Source organism: Pinus tabuliformis, chromosome 9, assembly GCF_031772625.1.
Source record: "Pinus tabuliformis cultivar Carrire ecotype Pingquan chromosome 9, CPIR1, whole genome shotgun sequence".
NCBI lineage: Eukaryota > Viridiplantae > Streptophyta > Pinopsida > Pinales > Pinaceae > Pinus > Pinus tabuliformis.
The window spans coordinates 199018677-199022827 of NC_142307.1; positions in this window are offsets into that span (position 1 = coordinate 199018677).

A 4151-nucleotide genomic window follows, 5' to 3' on the forward strand; every position below is an offset into this window, starting at 1 on the left:
TAAGATCTAAGCTCCATAAAAAATAGCATCTTCAATGAGACATTCTTATCATATGACTGGATTATCGAGCAGTTTTAGCACACAGTTCATGCTCGTTAAAAAATAAACGCAAGATCCGAGCAGTTTTAGCACATAGTTCATGCTCGTTAAAAAATAAACATAAGACTGAGCAGTGTTTTTCCGCGTTTAAGCTCGTTAAAAAATGAACTATCTTCCGGTAAATAACCACCGTGAATGTAACATTATCAGCCATTAAAGCCTTGGTCGTGTTTGCACCGTCACCTCCACTTTTCCATTGGCCGATCGTTCACCTCCATATGATTGTTTACCCATTTTGAGGAATAGCTGCGAAGAGTGATTTCACTAGCCATCCTTGTGACACTGCCGTGATTGGAAAATTCCAACCCATACCTGGAATCAGCTGCTAACCCGTTTTATCACTCGTTCCTCAAAAGACGAGTCTTCTTTAAGCTCTTTTCATCTGACTCATAAAATATGAAAAGATTGCCGAGTTTTGGCCTTCCAGCTCGATAAAGTGACCAGAAGAGTTATCCCTCCTCTAGATTTTAATCTTTTTGGACCTGAGGGATTATTACACAAAAAGATCGAGCGCTTGTTTTATTCGTCTCGTTAAAATTATCGAAAACTCATCCCTTCTGTATTGTTTTATACGTTTTCGGACTTAAGGGATTAGATGATGAAAAAGGACTTTCGGAGTTGACTTTACGTACCTCTTCAGACTCTCTAAAAATGAAAAGGATCGAGTTATCTTTGTCGTTAGACTCGTTAAAAGCATTAAATAGCGACAAACTTGTCTTTAGACGAGAACGAGTTTCACTATCGCTAGGCTCATTAAAACATAGCGATGGGCTTGCCCGAAGGGCAAGTTATAGAACAAGCATATGTTATCCTCCTCAAGCTTGACAAAAATAAAGAGGTACTGGTCAGCAATGACTAGGGAAAAATTGGGAGAAACTCAAGAAAACTTTGATGGTAGCAATTCGCTCTTGAACATGACACTTTTCTTCCGTACCACAGTCGGGTTGGGTTGTTTCATTCACCGGTCACATCACCATGGTCTCGCCATACCATCCATATTTGGGGTAATGCTATCGATCCATCGCATAAGTGTCGCCATATGTTCAAGAGAAGTCGTTCAGAGAAGTCAACCGTGTCCCATCCACTGCCATACATTATCCTTCATCCTTTCATGACCACCACCCTGAATTATATGTCATCAGATTGTTTTCACCTCCATCAAAATCATTTGCTCCGTTCCGTGTCACTGACGTGGGATACATTAAGGCCCTCCTTTGACGGATCACTTCTTGTCGACATCAGCTCATTATCCAAGAAGTTGATCTAGGAACAGCCCCTTCAGTACTTTGAAGCTTGCATGCCTCAATGGCAAGTTTCTCACTTCCGGCGATAGGTATACATCAATGACCTTCGACCAAAAGATTTTGTGTGGTGTTTGACGCCAAGTCCTTTATTCACACCACGTGAATTGTACTGCAGTACCTTGAGGGTCATTATCATTATCGGTGATTCCTCTCGCGCTTGTTAACGGTTTACCTCATTGACCGGTAATCAAGCGATGTCTTTCCATGTTCGACTTCAGTACATTTCTCACATGGATCGACTTGTACTTAGAGTGAAGATCGAACGAGTTTGAAGACCCCGGATCTAGTTTCATCCATCCGGGCTGCGATATATATTCAGGAAATATAAAGACATTGACATGTACATCATTGCAGCAGATAATCATCCTACCCAAAGGATGATAATTTCATCAAAATTATCAGTCTACCATCAGACGATTGTCTGTACTATGTACAGAAAAATGAATTTATAAAGCTGAGCATGGGAATGCCCGCCTCAGCTAGATCACGAAAGTAGTATGAAAAATAATGTATTGTATTGTATCTTATTACAGGTCTCCTCCCAGCATTGAATGAACTTCAGATCCTCCTAATAAAGCATTTCACCCTATAAACGGCCTCATACTTTAGGGGGCAACTGTTATAGACATTTTTGTGCCTTACAGCATTGAGCATGAAATGTCCATAATCCAAGGGATCCAAAGTCCCTAAACATGTTGTTCCTACCCCTAGAGGAACAAGGCTAACAAACCACAGCAATTTACAGAAGTTCTCCACCGGAAACTGCTCAAAAACAAGTCAATTCAGGATCAATTCAGAGGCTCCACTAGCTGTCTGCGCTGAAATGCAGAGATTACACTGGCTAGGTGCACTGCAACGCAGGTAGAAGCACTACCAGGGTGCGCTGAGAGGGAAATGACAAATGGCAAGTTCATTCAACGAGGTGGAAAGACCCTGGAAGCTTCCAGAATCTCCTCCAATGACACTTGCCTCAGTGAATTCGACTAGTGATGAGTAAGAGGCTCTTAGTCTCCAAGTGGAAGCAAGAACTGACAGAGGGAGAGGACACTAGTCAGATCTCAAGCTGACTCATCCTCTCTCCAAACATCTATATATGGATCTCTCCTCCATGAGATCGAGGAGGCTAGAATTTTGTTATTGCAAAGAATTGATGTTGGTTTGAGATTGGAATCATTGGGTGCTTAATGCTTTGAAGGAAGGTGAAGATAGGAATTTCATTTGCTGGGAAGGAGATGCTGGATTGGAGCCCTCTTGGTTGTATCTCCTCCTGAACCTTGTTACATTCATCAATAAAGCTATCTTGGTTTCTCCTATATACTGATGTATCTTTGATGTATGATTGCATTAGTATGTTTAGTTTATTTCTAATCCTGAACTATTTATGAATATGAATCTATGTCTTTGTGTAGTGTTCTCTTCTTGTGATCTTGCAGGAACCCGTTGAAGCTGGGCGAGCGAGAAGGCAAGTAGCTGGGAACTCTCAAAGAGAAGAGAAACCGGATCGAGGGACAAACGGAAGACACCGGTTAGTCCATCCATCTCTCTTCATTCTTAATTCATAAAGGAAGAATACTAGAATAGTTGTTTCTGTTTGTTGCTAAGGCACTGTCACACCTTAGGTGGATAGGATCGTCCTGCATAGGCATTTTTCCCCACAACACTGGTAGAAGAATCTGATTGGGTAAGCCCAATAGTGGTTCAGGAAAAGAAGTAAAAGGAAGAAATAAGGATATGTGTAGATCTCAAGAAGTTGAATGATTCCTGCATGCATGATCCCTTCCCAACCCCATTCACCGATGAAGTCCTAGATAATTTTGGCCCCCAATAAGTGTATTTGGTCACTCATGGGTTCTCTGGGTACCGTCAAATCAAGATCACATTGTAGGATAGAAGTAAGACAACCTTCACAACCAAATGGGGATGCTTCTAGTATACGATGATGCGTTTTGGGATGAATAACATGCCAACGATCTTTTCTCGCGTAGTCATCGCGACGTTCAAGGATTTTATTCATAAACTTCTGGAAGTATACTTCAATGATTGGACAATGTTTAGATTGTTGAAGTGCCATGTGGAATGTCTGCTCTTGATGCTAGATACATGCCCGAGATACTAGATCGCGCTCAATCTGAAGAAATGTTTGTTTTCCATCCCTTTTGGGATCTTGGTGGGCCATGTGGTATACAGACAAGGCTTAATGGTAGATCCAGCTAAGATCACGGTCATAATCAAATTGGAGGCACCAAGGAGTGTGAAATAGTTGCATGCAGCACTAGGGCATGTGGGATACTATAGGAAATTCATCAAGAGTTATGCTCTGATTACCGTGCTGATGGAATTTTTTTTTAAAAAGGATGTTAAGTTTTGTTGGAATGAAGAATGCCGGAAGAGCTTGGATGTGTTGAAGGAGAAGATGGTCACCATGCCGATCCTAGTCTTCTCAGATTGAAAGAAGGAATTTCAAGTGCATGTGGACACATCATGTATTGCGCTGGGGGAAGTACTAACATAGGCCGATGAAGTGGACTTGGATCATCCTATAGCATTTGCAAGAAGGAAGCTTTCCAAAGTAGAGAAAAATTATTCCACAATAGATCACAAAGGCTTAGCTATGGTGTACGTGCTTCAAAAGTTCAGGCACTATTTGTTGGGTGGACACTTTAAGATGTATACGGACCATTCCGCATTGAAATACCTAGTCAACAAGCCTGTGTTTGGGGGAAAGATATGCAAGTGGTTGTTGTTGTT